Source organism: Oncorhynchus clarkii, chromosome 11 (genome assembly GCF_045791955.1).
Source record: "Oncorhynchus clarkii lewisi isolate Uvic-CL-2024 chromosome 11, UVic_Ocla_1.0, whole genome shotgun sequence".
In the NCBI taxonomy this organism is placed as follows: Eukaryota; Metazoa; Chordata; class Actinopteri; order Salmoniformes; family Salmonidae; genus Oncorhynchus; species Oncorhynchus clarkii.
The window spans coordinates 28,632,016-28,647,196 of NC_092157.1; the positions used below are offsets into that span (position 1 = coordinate 28,632,016).

The window sequence follows — 15,181 nt, forward strand, 5'->3', positions numbered from 1 at the left end:
TCCAAGTGTTTGATACAGAGGGGACCAGTTACTTTATGATGAAAGTTTATCAATGTAGAAGCGCCAGTAATTTTTTCTAATTTGTTCATCATACTTTGATCTGGTTTCATGCAAGTTCATGAAAAATAAATATTTGGACTATGCAATACCTTTACGGCTGTAATATGTAACTTTTTAGGCCACCCAACCAAATTCACATAGAAATGTTTCTCATAGATATGTAACTCTCATTCTTATTCTCCAGTCTTCATTGAAAGCAAGTCTAAGAAGCGGTAGATCTGTTCTATGTGCACTATTTATATGCTTCCGGTTATTTGAGTTTAGTTTTGCAACTTTTACATTCGGTTTTGTACACCACCTTCAAACAGCTGACAATACAATATATTTAATTTTATGGAAAATATATTTTACAGCGGTTTAGATGGTACAATGATTATCTTCACTATACTTGCTTGTTTTGTCACAAACTGAAATAAGGCGGAGCGATTTCTGCATAGTGCATCTTTAAATACATGCCTCCTGAAAGTAACCTGAATAAAATCCCAACTGATGGTTAAATGAACCCATATCAGTTCAAAGGTGTGGCCTATTGGTGGCATAGCTTTCGCATAGTTATTTCTGGCTAACCATGAGAGTAAATGTCATTCATGTTCATCATTTTGAGTTTGTACACTGCAAATAAAATGTAAAGTCAATAGTTTTGCACATTACTTTACATGACGTATTGTCCCTACCGTCTTGCCTTTTGTGCTGTTATCTGTGCTAAATAATGTTTGTACCATGCTGTGTTGTCATGTGTTTCTCCCATGCTATGTTGTTGTCTTAGGTCTCTCTTTATGTAGTGTTGTTTCTCTTGTTGTGACGTGTGTTTTGTCCTATATTTTCATTCAATTTATTTTAAGTCCCAGTCCCTGCAGGAGGCCTTTTGGTAAGCCATCATTGTAAATAAGAATTTGTTCTTAACTGACTTGCCTAGTTAAATAAATACAATAAATACAATTTTACATCGTTCTATATACATTTTACAACATTTGAATCTCAAAATGCATAGGCACTTAGGGAGCTCATACTCTTATGTAAACTTTATTAATTGTCCAACATCAGTACCCAACATTTGTGAACAATAGAACGGAACAGGTTAACTGGATTGACATTTACTCTCACGGGTGGCCAAAACTAACTAGCGGAAAGCCACACCCCTACTAAGCCATGCCTACAGTCTTCTGATCTGACCTGGTGGTTCATAGCTCAATAACCCAGCATCAACAACCCAATTTCAATGTATGTAAGTGACCCAACCGGATGGGTGAAAATAACCCAACATGTGCTCTGCCTAATACTTACGCAAATTGGGTTGTTTTAATCCAGCATTTTTTGGGGTGTAGAGAGAGTAGGGGCATATGGGCGTGGAAATGCAATTGAAGACTTGTTTTAGAATGGACATTGTCATACAGCAGAATATCATACTACTAATAACTAGTGTAACAACATCAGGGCACCGTGTGGCTTTCCCTGGGTGACATGAACACATCCAAACCTTCCCCTGGGCCTGTGGGCGTCTTCCTGTCTGCTTCTCAAATAGCACACTATTTGTTATATAGTTCACTATATAAGAAAATGGTGTCATTTGAGACGCAGCCGCCCGTCTCACTGTACATATCAGCACAAGGCCAGTCCCCTACCTTGTATTTCTCTCTCTCTCACTTACACAGACCTGTAATTTCCCAAATGCATGGGTCCCCAGAGAAGTGTCACTGGGGATTATACTACACACCACAAGTGGATTAGGGACACAGTTTGACAGACTGGCTTCCACACTCACTCATTCAAATGAGTTCTGCAATGTGTGCATATATGGATCCCACTACCACGTGTGTGTGTCCGTGTGCGCGTATTGGGGTACAAGCTCTGAGACAGCTTGTACCCCAAGCCAGAACACTGCTAAACAGTCATAAGACTGCTAAATAGTTAATTAAATGGTAACCTGGACTATCTGCATTGACCCTATCTTGCAGTGACTCTATGCACACCCCTTACGGAAAAACCACATGTGAAATTTCCATGTGGCTTCGGAACACTTCACATGTGATGATAAATCACATAAAGATTCACAGGTGATGCCCTGCAAATAAAAATCTGTCGTAAGGATGTACCCGGAATGTCAAGAAGTTGCAGTCTTTTCAAATATTTGACATACATGAAAACATTTTTTTTTTTTAAATGTATACAGTAATTATTCATATTATTCATTATTATGTCCTCGTCTTTGATTTGAACGCTCAACCTCTTGGTTCACAGCATTCTGATCTTCCTGCTATGCCACCATGGCCGTGTAAATAACTGATTTCACTTTGAAGTCCAAAGTGTAGGAATCCAAGTAAATCTCAGCTATGTTAAAAATACTCCCAAGAGAAACCATTATATTTATCATAGTGATTCAGGTGTAACATTAAAACAAAATAATATGCCCCACCAACATTAAACAACTATACAGTAAGCACTCAAATTGCGGAAATAGTCAATTAAATCGATGATGAGAGAATAGTCAGATGAACTGATAACTAAAACAGCAGTGCAGGTGAAAAAAACCCACACACATATCGACACACACAGACGCAAGCACACCACCATGCACATATGCATAAGCACACACACACATTTCATTGTGTTACAGCCTGAATATAATTTTGTGTCACTGGCCTACACACAATACCTCATAATGTTAAAGTGGAATAGTGTTTTAAGAAATGTTTACAAATTAATAAAAAATGTTAAGCTGAAATGTCGAGTCAATAAATATTCAACCCCTTTGTTATGGCAAGCCTAAAAAAGTTTAGGAGTAAAAATGTGCTTAACACATCACATAATAAGTTGCATTGACTCTGAGTGCAATAGTCTTTATTAACATGATTTTTGAATGTCTACCCCGTCTCTTTACCCCACACATACAATTATCTGTGAAGTCCCTCAGTCGAGCAGTAAATTTCAAACACAGATTCAGCCACAAAGACCAGGGAGGTCTTTCAATGCTTTGCTAAGAAGGGCACCTAATTACATTTTTTTTAATATCCCTTTGAGCATGGTAAAGTTATTAATTACACTTTGGATGGTGTATCAATAGACCCAGTCATTACAAGATACAGGCGTCCTTCCTAACTCAGTTGTCGGAGAGTAAGGAAACTGGATTTCATCATGAGGCCAATGGTGACTTTAAAACAGTACAGAGTTTAATGGCTGTGATTGGAGAAAGCTGAGAATATATCAACAACATTGTAGATACTACACTATTCTAACTTAAATGACAGAGAGAAAAGAATAAAGAATAAAAATATTCCAAAACATGCATCCTGTTTGCACTCAAGTAAATCTAGTTTTTTTTATAAAAATAAAGGAATAGAGCAAAGCACAGTTAAAATCCTAGAGGAAAACGTGGTTTAGTATGCTTTCCAACAGACACTGGGAGACAAATTCATATTTCAGCAGGACAATAAAATAAACACAAGGCCAAATATACACAGGAGTTTCTTACCAAGATGGCATTGAATGTTCATGAGTGGCCTAGTTACAGTTTTGACTTAAATAGGCTTGACAATCTATGGCAAGACATGAACATGGCTTGCTAGCAATGATCAACAACCAACTTGACAGAGCTTGAAGAATTTTAAAGAGAATAATGTGCAAATATTGTACAATCCAGGTGAGCAAAGCTCTTGGAGACTTACCCAGAAATACTCACAGCTGCAATCACTACCAAAAATTATTCTAATATGTATTGACTCAGGGGTGTGAATACTTATGTATATTTATTATTTCTGTATTTAATTTTCAAAATATTTGCAACAATTTCTAAAAGCATATTTTCACTTTGTCATTATGGGGTATTGTGTGTAGATGGGTGAGAGAAAAATAGATACTATTTAATCTATTTTGAATTCAAGCAATAGCAACAAAATGTTGAATAAGCCAAGGGGTATGAATACTTTCTGAAGCCACTACACACACACACACTTTCACATTCATCACATGCTTCTGCTAATCTGTACTTCATTCTTGCTTCTATTATTTATTATCCATTCTGATGCCAAATCACTTTACGTTGCCTTTATGTACATATCTACTTCAAATACTTCGTACCCCTCCACACTGATCTGGTACTTGTACTTCCTGTATATAGCTTAATAATTATTGTGTGTATATATATATATATATATATATATATATATATATATATATATATATATTACCTCTTGTGTTACTATTTGAAATGTGTATTGTTTATGGCATCATCGGGAAGGGCTCGTAAGCAAGCATTTCACAGTAAAGTCTACACTCGTTGTATTTGGCACATCTGACTACTACAATTTAATTTGTGTCTGTGTATGTGTGTGTGGCTAAGAGATACACATGAGCGCCCACAGAGTAATTTGGAATTCTCACCATGTGGTCGGGTTGGGTTGCATTATGTTTCTCCCATTTTTACTAAACCAGTGAAAGAAATGCAGTGCAATTAGTGTTATACTGTATGAATACTATTACTTCACCTGCTCATATTGGAGTGTACTGTGTACACCGTGTATATCAAACATTAGGAACACCTTCCTAATATTGAGTTGCAACCCGCCCTTCCCTTTTGCCCTGAGAACAGCCTCAATTTGTCGGGGCATGAACTCTTCAAGGTGTTGAATGCGTTCCACAGGGCTGGATGTCGTTTGGGTGGTGGATCATTCTTGATACACACGGGAAACTGTTGAGTGTGAAAAATCCAGCAGCGTTGCAGTTCTTGACACAAACCGGTGCACGTAAGACCTACTACTAAACCCAGTTCAAAGGCACTTAAATCTTTTGTCTTGCCCATTCACCCTAAGAATGGTACACATACACAATCCATGTCTCAATTGTCTCAAGGCTTAAACATCCTTCATAAACCTGTCTCCTCCCCTTCACCTGCACGGATTGAAGTGGATTTAACAAGTGACATCAATAAGGGATCATAGCTTTCACCTGGATTCATCTGGTCAATCTATGTCATGGAAAGAGCAGGTGTTCTTACTGTTTTACATACTCAGTGTAAAATGTCCTAATAGTTGGTTGCACTGGTGATTTGATGTGTTACACTAAATATTGTACAGTATTTATTCTAACGATTTTCAAAAGTATTTATTTTAAGCAATTTAAAACACACAAAAAAAAGCATGGACACGGTTCGACATTAAAAACAAACCTGCCAATTTCTTCAGGGGAAACCTCCTCCCGTTCCTTCATTGCTGCTTGCTAGTGTCGGCAATTTTTGTCAAGCGCAGTGACGAGAACAATATAGTGTTTGAATGTGAAGGATTTAATCCTCCTCTCTTGGCTTAATTAGGGGTCATTCAGTCTCCTAGCCACATTAAGACATGGCACAGCAATCCCGCAGCCTCATAATTAAATGTTGCCCAGTTTCTCTCCAGCCATCAAGACACTTCATCATCTCTCTCCATCCAAATGTGGTGTGTCAAATGAATTCAAATGAATGTCCAGTGTTCCAGATGTTTTATGAATTATTACTTCAACTTAATTACAATATGAACTAAATAGATATCATTCACAAAAAAATATAATGAACTATGTTAAAAAGTTCAATAAAAAAATTGAATAAGACGCTCACAAACACTTGGATATTAACTGGGGGCACGGGGGCAGACTTCCAACTCAAATTGGATGAATGGATTTAATTCAGGATTTGTAAATTATTGATGGAACGACTATGGCACTTTACTATTACAGCAACAAATGCAGGCTGATTATTTCACAAGGGTGAGTTGTTTTTGTCCTATGTTCCTGATATTTTTGTTGTTAGCTACCTATCTAGCTAGTTAGGTCGTCATGAAGTAGCTAGCTAGCTACTACCTCTACCTACATCAGTCAACAACAGCCAACTAGGTTTCCTCTTGACATAAAATGTTTAGCAACAAACCACAGGATTTAAATTAGAATGGCGAGATGGTTGTTGTGTGGAGGATCTGCTTTGACTTGCTTTCTTTTTGGCTCACCAACTAGCTCATGATAACTCATGTTAGCATGCTAATGTTAGCTAACTGCCTCTTACAAACCACAAATCTTACAAACCACATAATTTCAAATAGAAGTGACTGGCAAGACAGTTGTTGCATAGGCTTTGTCCTTTTGATAAAAACAGCTGTGGATAGCTTGGCTTGCTAGCTAGTTTGCACTTGTGCAGTAAGCTCGTTTCTCCCCTAGTCTAGAAAAAGATTGTTCTCCCCAACGGAGAATGAGGAAAAAAGGAAAAAGCTGCTGGACAAATCACATAATGATGTCATTATCCAAGCAAATTTGTTTGAGATGGGGTTTTTGAAGTGTTTTTTTTTCTAATGTGTATGCTTTGGCCACAAATACTGTATGAATATAGGATGAGTCAACAACATTATTTGGGTTAACAGAATATGAGTTAACAGAATATTAACTTTTAAACGTGAGATTTTCACTGCAGACAGAGTAAGGATGACCTGTTTTCGTTTGTTTTCATCATCATGCATGCGTCCGAAATGGCATCCGATTGCCTATATAATGCACTACCTTTGACCAGGGCCCTGTTCAAAAGTTGTCCACCATGAAGGGAATCGGGTGTCATTTGGGACCGCACCCCATCACAACTCCCTCTACTGTAGAATATGAGGGATGGAGAGACGTGGCCAATATCAACTCAGCATGATAGCGACAGCAAGCCAATCAAAGTCTTCAAAGGATGAGCAGCAGCTGTATTACATGTTAATATAATCCATGAAAGTAATTATTCTCTCATGTAATTAGTGGCAACTGATACACTGCCAATATACAATGTTGCCGTTTCAATAGGGATGTTCTCTACGCTAATATCCTTGTACTACTCCGGGTAGTCAGCTGTAATAATACAGACAAGAACCACAGAAAAATGCTGAGAGAATGTGTTGGTGGCACCTTGGGAATGTTGTGGTTCACTCATGCATTTTATAACCTTAGCATCAGCATGTTTCATCAATAAATAACACCTATAAGGATTCGTTTTTTCCCTGCTCTGTCAAAACCACTACCCAGGCATCTGTGATAAAGCCATGCCTTCTGTAGCACACTGTTGTCATCACGGTGATTATAACAAACTTAGTGGTGATGGTGAGTATTTTCTTTCCATCCCTCTATGTTGTCTCTCTGGACTGCTTTCTTTTTTTGTTGTATTTCTCTATTCCACATCATGCTCCCTCCTATGTATTGAAATACAGACATATGCGCATGCAGTCAGAGGGAGAGGAGTGATCTGCCTCCCTCGTTCTTTCTGAGTGCCGGTCGAAGGGATTAGCTTCTGCCCCGAGTGCCTAGAATAATGATCACTGCAGCGGAGAAACACATTTCCACATTCCAGGAGATAAGGGGGGCAGGCAATCTGCGAGCAGAGGACTTATTAACCAGTTTCCCGTGGCCCATTGTGTAACTAACAGAAAAGTCATCACAGCGACCGCAGACCAGACTTGCTGGGTTGGTCTTGTCCTCCGAGCATGAGGATAGGACCACTAGTCTTCTCTGGTACCAGTCTGGTACCAGTCTTTGTGACACCCATATGTCTGTGACAGTCTGAGCCCATAGCTGTTATGACATGCAGCTCAGACCAGCCACAGGTCTCAGAGTGGTGTGGCAGAAAAAAGTAAGGGGCCTGTAGGTTTGAGATGGGCCATGACGGGACCAGAGTTTTTCTAATCAGGTCACGTTTTAAAAGATCTGATGGAAAAACTCCTTGCCTTGGGAATGATGAAAACCTTGTCAAACTGCAGCAACTGTGCACTTGTTAATATGAATTATATTTGAAATAAGGACTAGGGGGGTTTCCTATACACAGAAACAGAGAAAGTAACATGATTGGACAATAAAACTCACAGGGCTGACCTTGCTTTATGCTGGTTTGTATCATATAGTCCTGCCCTATGCAACTGTAGGCCTAATAAAACATTAACTCACAGTCTATGCTAGCTAATGTGTTTATTGATTAATTTAAGTTAATGATTTTTTATCAAAAAATTCTGTTGTCTAGTCAGCCCAAGTTTGAATATAAACCAAATTTGATCCTAATCACATTTTCTTACAAACTAATGGGCTATAAATACACATTGTTACTCCTTTGTGACACTGGCCAGAGGGACAGGGTGCATAGTAGGCTAGACTATGCAGGTACTTTTGTTAGTAGCCTACAGTTGATCAGACAAAAAAATGGTCTAGTTTCCATGCAATGAAACATGTCGGATCGCTAATGCTTTGGTGTATATACTGCTACGAAACAAATTGGTAAAAATAACAGCCCTTTGCCCCTCTTTTTTTTGACAATATATTTGATTAAATTAAATAAAAGGTGATTTAAAAGTGCTGTGGCAAATGTTGCCACGCCACACGTTTTCCAGCGGCCCCGGCTCAGACGTACTGCTACAAAAGGCCCACAGTCACAGTAGATATCGTGTACATAAATAAGTGACTTTATTCTGTTATCCTTGATAGTTTTTTTATGGAGGCTATATGTATTTTATAAATTGTAAAATAAATTCAATTCAATCCACACTAACTATGTAATCAAAAGCCATTTCAACACGGACTCAGGGATAGACGTTACGTAGTATATGAAAATCCAGGACATTCAAAATAGTATGATAAAGGCGGAAGTTTACATACACCTTAGCCAAATACATTTAACCTCAATTTTTCACAATTCCCTGACATTTAATCCTAGTAAACATTCCCTGTCTTAGGTCACATCGGATCACCACTTTATTTAAAAAATGTGAAATATCAGAATAATAGTGAGAATGATTTATTTCAGCTTTTATTGCTTTCATCACATTCCCAGTGGGTCAGACATTTACATATACTCAATTAGTATTTGGTAGCATTGCCTTTAAATTGTTTAACTTGGGTCAAACGTTTAAGGGTAGCCTTCCACAAGCTTCCCAAAATAAGTTGGGTGCATTTTGGCCTATTCCTCCTGACAGAGCTGGTGTAACTGAGTCAGATTTGTAGGCCTCCTTGCTCGCACACACTTTTTTTTCAGTTCTGCCCACAAATTGTCAATAGGATTGAGGTCAGGGCTTTGTGTTGGCCACTCCAATACCTTGACTGTGTTGTCCTTAACCTCTTGAAGCTAGGGGGCACTATTTTTATGTTTGGAAAAAAAACGTTCCAAAAGTAAACAGCCTATTTCTCAGGACCAGATGATAGAATATGCATATAATTGACAGATTAGGATAGAAAAAACTGTCAAAATATTGTCTGTGAGTATAACAGAACTGATATTGCTGGCGAAACCCTGAGAAAAATCAAACCAGGAATTGGCTTCTATTTTGAAAACTCCATTTTCCATAGCCTCCCATTGCTGGATTTAAAGGGATATCAACCAGATTCCTTTTCCTATCATCACTTCCTCAAGGTGTCAGTCTTCAGACATAGTTTCAGGCCTTTATTTAAAAAATGAGCCAGAACGATAACATCGCGTCAAGTGGTCACATGAGTTTTGCTCGTGCAACAGAGTTTGGATAGGTATTGCTTTTCCTTCTCCTACTGTGAAAGACATTTGCAGTTGATATATTATCGATTGTATATTTTAAAAACAACCTGAGGATTGATTATAAAAAACGTTTGACATGTTTCTGTGGACATTACGGATATTATTTGGAATTTGTCTGCGTTGTCGTGACCACAATTTCCTGTGGATTTCTGAACATAATGCGCCAAACAAACGGAGGTATTTTGGATATAAAAATAATATTTGTGGAACAAAAGGAACATTTGTTGTGTAACTGGGAGTCCCGTGAGTGAAACTCGTGAGTGACATCCTTAGATCATCAAAGGTAAACGATTAATTTAATTGCTTTTCTGATTTGTGACCAAGCTACCTGATGCTAAGTGTACTTAATGTTTTGTCATGCGATCGTTAAACTTACACAAATGCTTGGATTGCTTTCACTGTAAAGCATAATTTCAAAATCTGAGATGACAGGTGGATTAAGCAATTTTGTCACTACTTTGGAAGTATGCTTGGGGCCATTGTCCATTTGGAAGACCCATTTGCGACCAAGCTTTAACTTCCCGACTGATGTCTTTTTGTGAAGTGCACCAATCCCTCCTGCAGCAAAGCACCCCCACAACATGATGCTGCCACGCTCGTGCTTCACGGTTGGGATGGTGTTCTTCGGCTTGCAAGCCGCTTGATGGTCATTATGGCCAAACATTTATATTTTTGTTTCATCAGACCAGAGGACATTTCTCCAAAAAGTACAATCTTTGTCCCCATGTGCAGTTGCAAACCGTAGTCTGTCTTTTTTATGGCGGTTTTGGAGCAGTGACTTCTCCCTTGCTGAGCGGCCTTTCAGGTTATGTCGATATAAGACACATTTTACTGTGGATATAGATACTTTTGTACCTATTTCCTCCAGCATCTTCACAAGGTCCTTTGCTGATGTTCTGGGATTGATTTGCACTTTTTGCACCAAAGTACGTTCATCTCTAGGAGACAGAAGGCGTCTCCTCCCTGAGCGCAATGACGGCTGCGTGGTCCCATGGTGTTTATACTTGCATACTATTGTTTGTACAGATGAACGTGGTACCTTCAGGCATTTGGAAATTGCTCCAAAGGTGAAACAGACATGTGGAGGTCAATAATATGTTTGAAGGTAGGCCTTGAAATACATCCACAGGTACACCTCCAATTGACTCAAATGAGATTCAAAATAGCCTATCAGAAGCTTCTAAAGCCATGACATAATTTTATGGAATTTTCCAAGCTGTTTAAAGGCACAGTCAACTTAGTGTATGTAAACTTCAGACACACTGGAATTGTGATACAGGGAATTATAAGTGAAATATTATGTCTAAACAATTGTTGGAAAAATTACTTGTGTCATGCACAAAGTAGATGTCCTAACCAACTTGCCAAACTATATATTGTTAACAAGAAATTTGTGGAGTGGTTGAAAAACAAGTTTTAATGACTCCAACCTAAGTGTATGTAAACTTTCAACTTCAACTGTATGTTATGTTTGGTATGGTCAGTATTAATTTGTGGATGTCCATCACTCATTTCGTATGATATGTTATGCTCGATATGCTCACTTCAAGGCAAGCAACACTGAACCATGCGTGAAAGCACCAGCTGTTCCGGACGACTGTATGATCGCGCACTCCGTAGCCGATGTAGGAAGACCTTTAAACAGGAATAACATTCACAAAGCCGCAGGGCCAGATGGATTACCAGGATGAGTACTCAGAGCATGAGATGTCCAGTTGGCAAGTGTCTTCACTGACATTTTCAACCTCACTGTGGCCCAGTCTGTAAAACTTACATGTTTCAAACAAACCACCATAGTTCCTGTCCCTAAGAACAACAAGGTAACCGGTCTAAAAGATTACCGCTCTGTATCACTCACATCTGTATCCATGTAATCCTTTGAAAAGCTGGTCATATCAACACCATCATACCAGAAACCCTGGATCCACTCCAATTTGCATACCTCCCCGACAGATCCACAGATGAAGCAATCTCTATTGCACTTCACACTGCCCTTTCCCACCTGGACAAAAGGAACACCTATGTGAGAATGCTGTTCATTGACTACAGATCAGCGTTCAATGCCCGCTCATCACTAAGGACCCTGAGACTGAACACCTCCCTCTGCAACTCGATTCTGGCCTTCATGACGAGCCGCCTCCAGGTGGTAAGGGTAGGCAACAACACATCCGGCATGCTGACCCTCAACGGGGGGGCTCAGGGGTGAGTGCTCCTCATGGGTGAGTGCTCGGTCCCCTCCTGTACTCCCTTTTCACCCACGGCTGCATGCCCGCGCACAACTCTAACAAAATCAATAGGTTTGGCGACAACATGACTGTGGTAGCCTGATCACCGACGATGATGAGACTATTGGGAGGAGGTCAGAGACCTGGAAGTGTGGTGTTAGGACAACAACTTCTCCCTCAATGTTGGAAAGACAAAGGAGATTATTGAATGCACCCCCATTCACATCGACGGGGCTATAGTGGAGCGGGTTGAGAGCTTCAAGTTTCTCAGTGTCCACATAACTAAGAACCTATCATGGTCCAAAGTGCACGACAACGCCTACTCCTAAGGAGGCTGAAAATATTTGGCATGGGCCCTCAGATCCTCAAAAAGTTATACAGATGCACCATTGAGAGAATCTTGACTGGCTGTATCACTGCTTGGTGTGGCAACTGCTCGGCATCTGACCACAAGGCACTACAGAGGGTAGTGCGTACAGCACAGTACATCACTAGGGCCAAACTCCATTTCATCCAGGAACTCTATACCAGGCGGTCAAAGGAACGCACCAAAAATTGTCAAAGACTCCAGCCACCCAAGTCATAGACTGTTCTCTCTGCTGCCACATGGCTAGCGGTACCGGAGCACCAAACCTGGGACCAAAAGGCACCTGAACAGCTTCCGTTGGGTAGGTGGCTCGGTTGCTAACGTTAGCTACACTAGGACTTTAGGTTAAGGTTAGGGGAAGGGTTAGCTAATATGCTAAGTACTTGCAAAGTAGCTAAAAAGTAGTAAGTTGTTGCAAATTTCTAATTAGCTAAAATGCTAAAGTTGTCCCCAATGAGAACATTTGAATTGCTAGACGTTAGCATGATATGTCTACCCTTCCACACCGACCAACCACCCTCCTTTCGTTTTTTTTGCCATAAGTAACCTTATGTAACCATACCAAATTTAAGAAATTATACTAATTTCATTTACTGTGTCTAGTTTATGAGACCAGCCTGGCCAATTACGGGCCACCTGTGGTACATCCCTTGGGAAAGAAACAGGAATTTCTCATGATCTTATGTGAGGTTAATGTGATAACGTGACAATTTAGTTATAATTTAATCCGATTATTCTCTCATTGATTTCATTCCTTGGACACTGTGCTATCTAACCTCCAAACGAGCTTCAATTCCATACAACACTCCTTCCGTGGCCTCCAACTGCTCTTAAACACTAGTAAAACCAAATGCATGCTTTTCAACCGTTCGCTGCCTGCACCCGCACGCCCGACTAGCATCACCACCCTGGATGGTTCCGACCTAGAATATGTGGACATCTATAAGTACCTAGGTGTCTGGCTAGACTGTAAACTCTCCTTCCAGACTCATATCAAACATCTCCAATCTAAAATCAAATCTAGAGTCGGCTTTCTATTCCGCAACAAAGCTTCCTTCACTCACGCCGCCAAACTTACCCTAGTAAAACTGACTATCCTACCGATCCTCGACTTCAGCGATGTCATCTACAAAATAGCTTCCAATACTCTACTCAGCAAACTGGATGCAGTTTATCACAGTGCCATCCGTTTTGTTACTAAAGCACCTTATACCACCCACCACTGCGACCTGTATGCTCTAGTCGGCTGGCCCTCGCCACATATTCGTCGCCAGACCCACTGGCTCCAGGTCATCTACAAGTCTATGCTAGGTAAAGCTCGGCCTTATCTCAGTTCACTGGTCACGATGGCAACACCCACCCATAGCACGCGCTCCAGCAGGTGTATCTCACTGATCATCCCTAAACCCAACACCTCATTTGGCCGCCTTTCGTTCCAGTTCTCTGCTGCCTGTGACTGGAACGAATTGCAAAAATCTTTGAAGTTGGAGACTTTTATCACCCTCACCAACTTCAAACATCTGCTATCTGAGCAGCTAACCGATCGCTGCAGCTGTACATAGTCTATTGGTAAATAGCCCACCCATTTTTACCTACCTCATCCCCATACTGTTTTTATTTATTTACTTTTCTGCTCTTTTGCACACCAATATCTCTACCTGTACATAACCATCTGATCATTTATCACTCCAGTGTTAATCTACAAAATTGTAATTATTCGCCTACCTCCTCATGCCTTTTGCACACAATGTATATAGACTCTCTTTTTTTTTCTACTGTGTTATTGACTTGTTAATTGTTTCTCCATGTGTATCCATGTTGTCTGTTCACACTGCTATGCTTTATCTTGGCCAGGTCGCAGTTGTAAATGAGAACTTCTTCTCAACTCGCCTACCTGGTCAAATAAAGGTGAAATAAAATAAAAAAAAATACTTATTTCAGCAATTTCAATGTTTTCTGTATAGTTGTCTAATGTTGGTGGGGCATATTATTCTGTTTTAATGTCACTCTTGAATCACTATGATAAATATAATGTTTTTTCTTGAGTGTATTTTTAACGAAGCTGAGATTTATTGTACATTGAAGTCCAAAGTGTAGGAATAAAAGTGAAAATCTATTATTGGCATAGACATGGTGGCGTAGCAGGAAGATCGGAATACCATCAACCACGAGTTTGTGAGTTAAAATCCCAGGTGAGGGCATGTTGAACAATAATTACTGCGTAAATGAATATGTAATCAAGTGTGTCAAATATGTAAGTTGAAAACACTGTGACTGCGTGACATTCTTATGACAAAGTTTTGTTTGCAGGGCATCACCTGCGAAATTTCATGTGACATATCACATGTGAAATGAACCAAAACCACTTTGTTTCACATTTTATGCACAACGTGGACATTTCACATGTGAAATCATGTGTTTTTTTGGTAAGGATTGGTTTGATTTTGTACTATGCTTAATTCAAACAAAGAACAAGCTATTTTCACAATTGAATGTCACATCCCTTAAAAGATAGCCAAAAGTGACAGACTAAGATGATCTAAGGGGAGCTTGTTGATTAATCCTGCATAAAACATAAGACATTATCATGAGAAGAACTTGGACAGTGTAGACCTCTTTTCTCTACAAAATATACCCAAGTGAGATTTGTTGTGCATCCCAAATGTCACTCTATTCCCTACACGGTGCACCACTTTTGACCAGAGCCCTATTGGCCCTGGTCAAAATGATTGTGCTATGTATGGAGTAGGTTGCAATTTGGAACATAGCCTTGGCTTCTACATCATTAGACAGAACAAAAGCACCTGGAATACCAACAAGGCAAGTCACATTAATAATCAAAGCTGTACCTGCCACAATGCATTTCCAACACACAAGACTGCCGAGCAGAAAAACAGAGTATTTGTCAAAAAGGGCTCCTTTTCCATAAGTGGTGCACTACTTTTGACCATGGCTCAGGGCTCTGGTCAAAGGTAATGCATTATGTAGGGCATAGGGTGCCATTTGGGACACAAG

The 15,181-nt window shown here is 39.7% G+C and overlaps 1 protein-coding gene across 3 annotated transcripts in view; it reads right to left on the minus strand.

Annotated features, from left to right (window-relative positions):
- Window positions 1-15,181, minus strand: part of LOC139420429 (cadherin-18-like) — a 409,544-nt gene that overhangs the window by 179,245 nt on the left and 215,118 nt on the right. The gene's annotated exons all lie outside the window — the stretch shown is intronic.